The sequence below is a fragment of the Leptonychotes weddellii genome, chromosome 8, assembly GCF_054177405.1.
Source record: "Leptonychotes weddellii isolate Sample4059 chromosome 8, ASM5417740v2, whole genome shotgun sequence".
Classification (NCBI taxonomy): Eukaryota; Metazoa; Chordata; class Mammalia; order Carnivora; family Phocidae; genus Leptonychotes; species Leptonychotes weddellii.
This window is the reverse complement of record NC_138376.1, coordinates 43,210,803-43,220,505: the sequence shown is the minus strand read 5'-3', so window position 1 is coordinate 43,220,505 and position 9,703 is coordinate 43,210,803. Positions and strand designations below refer to the sequence as shown.

The window sequence follows — 9,703 nt, the reverse complement described above, 5'->3', positions numbered from 1 at the left end:
TGAAGAGACTGTCTTTTTTCCATTGGACAGTCTTTCCTGCTTTGTCAAAGATGACTTGACCATAGAGTTGAGGGTCCATTTCTGGGCTCTCTATTCTGTTCCACTGCTCTATGTGTCTGTGTCTGTTTTTGTGCCACTACCATACTGTCTTGATGATGACAGCTTTGTAATAGAGCTGGAAGTCCGGAATTATGATGCCGCCAGCTTTGCTTTTCTTTTTCAACATTCCTCTGGCTATTCAGGGTCTTTTCTGTTTCCATACAAATTTTAGGATTATTTGCTCCATTTATTTGAAAAAAGTGGATTTCATTTTGATAGGGATTGTGTTGAATGTGTAGATTGCTCTAGGTAGCATTGACATTTTCACAATATTTGTTCTTCCAATCCATGAGCATGGAACGTTTTTCCTTTCTTTGTGTCTTCCTCAATTTCTTTCATGAGTATTTTATAGTTTTATGAGTACAGATCCTTTGCCTCTTTGGTTAGATTTATGCCTAGGTATCTTATGGTTTTGGGTGCAATTGTAAATGGGATCGACTCCTTAATTTCTCTTTCTTCTGTCTTGTTGTTGGTGTATAGGAATGCCACTGATTTCTGTGCATTGATTTTATATCCTGCCACTTTACTGAATTCCTGTATGAGTTCTAGCAGTTTTGGGGTGGAGTCTTTTGGGTTTTCCCCATAAAGTATCATATCATATGCAAAGAGTGAGAGTGTGACTTCTTTGCTGATTTGGATGCCTTTAATTTCTTCTTGTGGTCTAGTTTTTTTTTTTTTTTTTTAAAAAAAGACATTCCAGGATAAAAGATGTCCTGTTTGATTATTTATAAATTAAGCATTTAGTATAACAGAAAAATATTTTATTCTACAAAATTTAAACATATACAGAAGTAGAAAGGATCAGATAACAGAACCTATGTACCCATCACCCAGCTTAAACAACTATCATCCCAAGACCTGGAGTATTGTTTTAATCTGTACTCTATTCCTCACTCCCTATCCCCACCTCCACCCCCAATCCTGATTATTTTCAAGCAACGTTTGTAATCGTATCATTTTATCCATAAATTTAATCATGTATAAACACATCTGGGTAGGTTTGTTAATGAATTTCCTCATATTCATGTTGGCTTCCTGCACGCTTTGGCGGCTCCATATCTGACATTTACTGTCTTTTCTTTACCTAATGTGGAATTTTGTTCTGAAGGACAAAATATAACAACTAAATATGGAAAATGCTAAGCTGGCCAGACTTGTTTAATTTTCCTATTACTTCAGTTCATATTTTAGAAAATAGCTTACAATGTGGAAGTGTATGAAATTGCAAGCAAAATTAAAACAATATTTGCATTTTTTTTTCGAGAGAAAGAGGAGCTCTTAACCACAGGGGAAATATGAGTTAAAAACTTCCAAGCTCTACTCCTCTTATTTTAGGAACATATTAAATAATGTTAAGGTAAGACATATATAACCCAGTTGGAGAGGCGCTTAGAGAAAGTCAAGGATTAGGGGACATTCTGAGGGAACATTTTTCATATGAATAATTAGGTGAAGCCCACACTAGAACTGAGAAATAAGATATTGTTGAAGATGAAAGTCTGATCAGAAAATATTAAGCCATATAAAATATGGTTTATAAAATACAACAATATGAAATGTTTCTTTTGGGAACTAAAGTACTATCTTTCCATATATGTCTGTATACAGTGATTATAAGTGGGCTCCCTCAATATATTATATATATTAACAAAAGTACACATTGTCAGGGTTGGCTGGGCTGGAGGAGGATGATAATTTTATTATTTAAAAATCATATGTCATTAACAGCTGCCTCTATCTTTATGTATTTCTTTCTGCCATTTTTTTGGTCTTTACTAAGAACCAGAGCTAATTTATTCATTCAGTGCACCTAAGTCACAGTGCTTTCTTCATAAATATACAAGTTAAATATTTGGAGGAATACATAAAATCGATCTCTAATTTTTCAAATCCAAAATTAGCATTCTACAATTTATCAAATAGAAATTCCCTGTTATGCCCCTGTTCCAAAGCAGAAAGCTTCATAGACTCATAAAGATTTTTAGCTGAATAGAATCTATGAAATGATCTAATTCAGCTCCATGTTTGGAGCTGGAGGTCTGTGGATCAGATGAACTGTCAAAGGTCACATGACTAAAAAGTGCCAGTTCAGGACTCACTTCAGCAGCACAAATACTGAATTTGGAACTGCGCAGAAAAATTAGCATGGCCTCTGCACAAGGATGACACACAAATTTGTGAAACATTCCATGAAAAAAAAAAGGTGTCAGTTCAGAGATAAGAAGGCAATGTTTTTACCTCCCAGGTTGGTGACCCCCCCCCCCAGAGATTACAAAAGATGAGGGTTTTTATCTCTAGTGAAAAATGAAGACAATTATTTGGTTCTTTTACTTACGATGGTGTAGAAATCTGTACCTTACTACTATGACATTGAATACAAGTCGTTTCAAGGAGTTATGTGATTTTTAAGGTTTCTTCAAGCTCTAAGATGATGAATTTCTAAGAAGAGGCTCTGGTTTGCATTTTTTAAATTGAATACTATGTTTTTGCATAAACTAATGTTATAAAACTGTGCCACGTATTTCCAAAAGAACAAATATAAATGCAAAGAAGAAAGGGTTAGGCGTCCGCTTCTGTCTCTGTTGTTGGTATTAGTGAAGATGATATTATGATCATAGCTGTGCTGAAAAAAGAGTTCTAGTAACAGTCACCTCCCCACATCCTCAACTTCTTCTCTGAAGACTTCCTTTACCTCCTTTCCTTAATTAAAACTTGGTTCTACCTTGAATTTTTATCAACTACTCACTCCTCACTACTGTTTTCAGATTATTTCTCCTTCCTCGGGTCAGATCTCCAGCTTCCAATTGCATGTCTAGTTTTCTACAGGCATACAAAACCAACTGCTTTGAACTCCCACCCCTCCACCACCTCACTGTCAAATCTACCCCATGTCCTATGCTCACTGTCCCACAAAAAGACACCCTAAGTTTACAACCGCCCAAGACAGACACCTGGGAACAACATTTGACCCCTCCATACCTCACCCAGTTAAAAGTGAATTTCTGTTGATGCTACCAGTTAAATACATCTCCAGTCTATTTGCAGTTCTCCAAAGTTGTTGACTTGCAGTAGTTCTACTCACCATCACCTCCTTCATGAATGTGGCCACAGCCTCCCTCATTAGACTCAGCCCCTTCTAATCTGTTTGTGCTTGATGACAACCATGTGTAAGGTATTTTTTTCTTTTAGCATTCATATTGCCTCCGTAACAGAAACTGAACCTCAGGACAACCAAACAATTGGCTCACATGAACACAACTCTTGAGTGTTAGAGCCAGATATTCTGACTCCTTATTAGGGTCTCACTAACTTCCGGTTGTCCCTTTTGCAGGTCTGGAGATGTGTGCACCTCTGAAGAACATGCAGTGAAGAACTGAGGCCTCCACAAGGGTAAAATAATAGAAGGCTCTCAACTTGTAAGCCCTAACCGTAACATAATGTTCAGCTGTTCAAAGGACACATTCTGAGTCATAATAGTGGCATTTAGAGGCCATCAGTCTACTGCATTGTGACCTTTTGAGAACCATAACTTCATTGTGTGTAACTTGTTCCTACTTTCCAACATCTCATTTTATTATCATTATAAATCATGTGCATTTTCTGAGAACTTTAATTATCAGGTTGCCATAAATAAAAAAAAAACGAAGCTCTTCTTTAGAGTTATAACAACCAGTTGCCCATGAAGTCAAATAAAAAGAAATTACAGTCAATGAAAGAGCTTAGTAAGTATCTTAACTGTTCTTGACTACTCTTTCCCAAGATTAGAATCATTTCACAGTATGACAGAATGTTAAGCAAAGTAAAAATATGTATGTTGGCTCCCATACAGGGCCTTGCCTGTCTTTGTAAGCCTAGATGGCTACTGATCACATTTTAAAGTCAGTGAAAAGTAATCTCAAGTTTCACCTGACTTAAGCTGAAGAGAATAAACAGAACAATGAGTAAGTAGAAGGAAATTCTGAGATATGAAGGTTTGGGGGGTGGTTTACTGAGATGACTTTGAGGGGTAGAGAATGATAGAAACTAGTTTTCACTTGTCCAAGGTTTTATTCATTCTCCATAATGCAAGTTTATTGTAACTTGATCTGTATTCAGTCATTTTTCTATCAATGTATATTATCATTTTGACTTGTTTTTAACACCCCATTCTTTTTGAAAATTAGAAAATATTTGGGCTCAATATTGGATCTCTGTGGGAGATTAGCAATTTAATATAGCAGAAGGCTATATTGCAAAGCTGCAACAAGAGCTCGGTTGACTGAAAGTATAAGAAGTGTGTATATGGTCAAAGGGGGTCTCAGACATCTCATGGATGATAACAGCCTACACTGAGCCTTCTTCAGGTTTCTAGACATATCAGTGACTAAGAACCTAAGGATAGTAATTTTGGAAACCTTTCCACAATTTGATAAAATGTGCCATATTTTCATTCCTATAATCTGTTTCATATATTTAATGCCTGCGGTAAAGCATTTCTCAAGTGTTCTATGGACACTTATGAATACTTTCGTGAGGATAAAATGTAAAAGTAGCTTATTGTTCTAGCGAGTTCTTCTTGGTGGTTAGTACTGTGGGCATTTCACATGAAATTTCCAATCTGGCCATCCATGTGTTGGTATAGTCTTTCCCAAATGTTGGTTTACCATAACAGAAACAGTCCAGATATTGTCTCAAGGAGAAGTTTGGCATAATGTACAGTGTATCTGTAAACAATCAAGAGCCAATGAAACAAATTACAAAACTGCCTTTGGATGTTTATTGCACATGGCACCTATGATTGTATTGAGAAAATTGGAGGGAACATAATAATAGTTTTAAAATACCATTATATGTGTTGAGGTAATTGGAGACATAGCTAAGTGTCATAGACAAAACTGTAAAATCATTAGTATACATATGGTTTATTTTCTTTTTCTCTCTTTTTTTCATAATGGCTTAAAGAAGTGATTTTGACCAAGAGGATTGGAGGGTTATTTTGCTTAAGTATAGTTTTGATTCAATACTGGAAAATGCCATTCCTATATACCTACACTCAACTTCCAGTGAGTGGAAGTTTTTATCTTCATTTAAAAATATGATTATGTTGGATATACTCTTATTTCAGAAGTTTTAGTTTAGAAAAGAAAAGATGACATATTACCCACTACACTTTAAGACAGACTTTTTTACTTAGTTTAATCCTGAAGCATACTAATACTTACATTAAAATAAGTCAAGATCTCAGCAAACTGGGAATAGAAGAGAACATCTTCAACTTGATAAAAAAATCTACAAAAAGTCTACAGCTAACATCATACTTGGTGGTGAGAAATTAGATGCTTTCCCACTAAGCTCAGGAACAAGGCAAGAATGTCCTCACTACTCCTTATTCAACATGGTGCTGTAAGTCCTTGCTAATCCAGTAAGACAGAACAATAAAAAATAAAAAAAAAAATTTAAAAAAGGACATCAAAGGTATACCATTTTAGAAGGAAGAAAGAAAACTGTCTTTGTTCACAGATGACAGGATTGTCTATGCAGAAAATCCCAAAGAATAACAGAAAAATTCCCAGAACTAATAAGCAGTTATAGCAAGGTTACAAGATACAAGGTTAATATACAAAAGCTAACTACTTTCATATACACCAACAATGAACAATTGGAATTTGAAATTGAAAACACAATACCATTTACATTAGCACAAAAAAGAAAAGAAAAATAAGTATAACAAAATATATCTAAGATCTATATGAGGAAAACTAGAAAACCGTGATGAACAAAATCAAAGAAGATTTTTTAAAAAAATTTTATTTATTTATTTGTCAGAGAGAGAAAGAGAGAGAGAGAGCACAATAGGGAGAGTGGCAGGCAGAGAAACAGGCTCCCCACTGAGCAAGGAGCCCGATGTGGGACTCAATCCCAGGATCCTGGGATCATGACCTGAGCCAAAGGTAGATGCTTAACTGATTGAGCCACCCAAGTGTCCCAAAATCAAAGAAGATTTAAATAAATAAATAGATTTTCCATGTGGATTGGAAAACTCAATATTTGTTGTCTGTTTTTCCTGAGTTGATCTATAGATCCAATACAAGCCCAATTGAAATCTGTTATTTTGTAGATATTGACAAACTGATGCTAAAGTTTATATAAAAAGGCTAAAGTCCCAGAATGCCAGTAAAATATTGAAGGAGAAATATAAAGTTGGAGGATTAACACTACTGAACTTCAAGATTTTCAACAAATGGTGCTGGAACAACTGGATATCCACATATAAGAAAAAAAAGATTCTAGACACAGAGTTTCACAAAAATTAACTCAAAATGGATCATAGACCTGGATATAAAAGGAAAAGCTATAAAACTTCCAGAAGATAACATAGGAGAAAATCTAGTTGATCATAGCTTTGGTGATGACTTTTTAGATACTATACCAAGGCATGGTCCATGAAAAAAACAAAACAAAAAAACAAAACAGAAGTTGGACTTCATGAACATTAAAAACTTCTGCTCTGTAAAAGGTATTTTAAGAGAATTCAAAGTTAAACCACCAACTGGGAGAAAATTCTTTGCAAAACATATATCTGATAAAGGGCTGGTATCCAAAATATACAAAGAACTCTTAAAATTCAACAATAAGAAAACAGTCTAATTTTAAAAATGAGCAGAAGATCTGAACAGACACTTCACCAAAGAAGATAAGCAGGGAGATTACTGACATCATTTATCATTTAGGGAATTGTAAATTGAAACAGGGAGATACCACTACATACCTATCAGAATGGCTAAAATTGAAAACACATAACATCAAATGCTGATGAGTATGTGGAGCAACAGGTGATGGGAATGCAAAATAATACAGCCTCCTTGGAAGATAGTTTAGTAGTTCCTTAGAAAACTAAACATAGTCTTGGGGCGCCTGGGTGGCTCAGGTTGTTAAGCATCTGCCTTCGGCTCAGGTCATGATCCCCAAGGTCCTGGGATGGAGCCCTGAGTCGGGCTCTCTGCTCCGTGGGGAGTTTGCTTCTCTCTCTCACTCTCCCTCTCTGCTTTCTCTCTCTTAAATAAATAAATAAAATCTTAAAAAAAAGAAAACTAAACATAGTCTTATCATACAATTCAGCAATTGTGCTCCTTAGTATTTACATAAAGGAGTTAAAAATTTATGTCTACATATAAGCCTGCACATGAATATTTATGGCAGCTTTTTTTTATAGTTGCCAAAACTTCGAAGCACTAAGATCCTTCAGTAGGTGAATTTATAAATAAACTGGTATATCCAGACAATAGAATATTATTTAGTGATAGAAAGAAATGAGCTATCAAGCTACAGAAGACATAGAAATGCATATTGCTAAGAGAAAGAAACCTTTCTAAAAAGGTTGCATACTGCATGATTACAACCATATGACATTCTGGAAAAGGAAAAGCTACAGAGACAGAACAAGGATCATGGTATTTTAGGGGCTCAAGGGGAGGGAGGGAGGGATGAATAGGCAGAGTACAGAGGATTTTTAGGGCAGTGAAACTCATCTGTATGATACTGTATTGGTAGGTACATGTTATTATTCATTAAACACTTTTCCAAACCCATAGAATGTACAGCACAAGGAGTGAATGCTAATGCAAACTTTGGACCTCAGATAGTAATGATGTATGAATAATGCATCAATTGTAACAAATGTAACAAATGTAATGGAAGATGTTAATAACAGGGGAAACTACTTTCTGCTCAATTTCCTATAAACCTAAAAAGCAAGAGTGTGAAATTGTTTTATTTGAAGATGTATAACGTAATTTTTGAATATTATGTATTTCTTTTTTAAAAAACAACTTTGTTAAGGTACAATTGACATACAACGCTTAACGTGTATAATTTGATGAGTTTGGACATATCAAACACCCATGATACCATCACCACGGTCAAAGTAATAGACCTATCCAGTGCCTCCCAGATCTTCCTTGTGTCCTAATTTTTTTGTGTATAGTAAGAACACTTGACAAGAAATCTACCTTCTTAATCTATTTTGAAGTGCACAATACCATATTGTTAACTACAATGGGCACTATGATGTACAGCAGGTTTCTGGAACTTATTCATTTAACATAACTGAAACTTTATACCATAGAACACTGCCCCTTTAATGTCCAAAATATATAAGGAACTCCTACAACTCCACAGCAAAAACAAAACAAAACAAAACAAATGGAACCTATGGGATGGGAAAAAATATTTACAAACCATATATCAGGTATGCATTGTTTTTTGACCCTTTTCAAAATCTTGTTCTGTGGGTTATTGATTGATTTTTCATTTTGACTGAAATGGCAAAAAAAGTTAAGTCCTCACACATTGCAGTGAACTCACAAAGGTAGCAGAAAATTGCTACTTAATTCAATCATGCCTTTTCGTATGATTCAACATCAAAATGCAATTGTAATGATAGCCTTATTTAGTTTAGTAAAGTGAAGATAGGAGTTTGGAATGATCTCGATTGGTAGAGTAACAAAACAATTTGGGTCCAGTTCTGGTTCAACTAAATTGCCATTTCAAATCATTTTTTTGGTCTTATTTTAATTGAGTTTGACTCACCACATGCAGTTTTTGTCATATGCACTTTGCAATGAACCAGGATAAATTCCAAAAGGCGCTGGTGCATCTCAGCTGTTATAGTTCAAGTTCAGTAGAAATGTAACACAATAAAAAGCTTTCCACCTTTTCATAATAGTTTCTAATGCCTGAATGCATTTTGTATAATTAGCCAACTGTTTGGAAATTGTCATGTAACTTCTCATTTATCTTAATGAAATTTAAAAATCCGAATAGCCAGCTTTCACGTGTCTTCTCTATCTTCTGAAACTTTTCTTAATGATTCTTAGATTCCTGTAATAGATTTTTTTTTAATCAAGAGCAGGATTTCTATCATATGCTTGCTAGCAGTTGAGTCAGAGCTGCCTAAGGAAGTGAGATTTTCAGAAGAGTCCTTATGATATGTTTTATTTCATTAATTATCAAATTCAATAATAAATTCATAAGATGATTTAACACTGGGATTTTTTTCCCTTTTAATATAGGACACCTGGTCTTCTAGTTTCTACATAGTAAATATACGATTATTAGGAGTTACGCTTCTTTGTTTTCTTTGAAGAATGTCCTGTAATATTTTTATCAACATATTTACTCATCAATTTACTGATCCACACTCAAATAGAATAATCTCTAAATGTCACATGTCATGGGTTGTTTTAAAGAACTTAAAAATCTTGGAATCCATGGTTGATAAAACCATCCTAGACACAAAGCAATCTTATAAAATAAAATTGTTTTGGCAATCCTATAACACAAATATGAACCTTTGAATCAAAATAATTGACACTTTTTGTGCTAATTTTTTTTTTTTTTTACTTCATGTGAAATTCTCAAAAGAGAATTTATAATGTTTGGAACTAAGAACTGAGCAGGTACATATATATGGAACGGTGATCCTCTTAGTATATTTTTAAACTCTGAAGAATCTTCCCACATGTGAAAAAAGGTCATTTTGTTTTCATTCACACTTCCCTATGAGCTGTGTTCTCATTATCAAAGCATACTACAAATTTCCATTTATGTCAAATTGAATATGTAT

At 34.5% G+C, this 9,703-nt stretch overlaps 1 protein-coding gene and 1 non-coding gene across 2 annotated transcripts in view; both read left to right on the top strand.

Annotated features, from left to right (window-relative positions):
* The window catches only part of COL21A1 (collagen type XXI alpha 1 chain), a 217,989-nt gene that overhangs the window by 10,088 nt on the left and 198,198 nt on the right, over positions 1 to 9,703 (top strand). The window contains exon 2 of the mRNA XM_081828461.1: positions 3,431 to 3,489. The gene's annotated coding sequence lies outside the window, so the exon portion shown is untranslated. The remainder of the gene's footprint in view (positions 1 to 3,430; positions 3,490 to 9,703) is intronic.
* On the top strand, positions 2,191 to 2,296 carry LOC115943986 (U6 spliceosomal RNA). Its single transcript, XR_004078551.1, has one exon. It is a non-coding gene; the product is annotated as a U6 spliceosomal RNA (small nuclear RNA).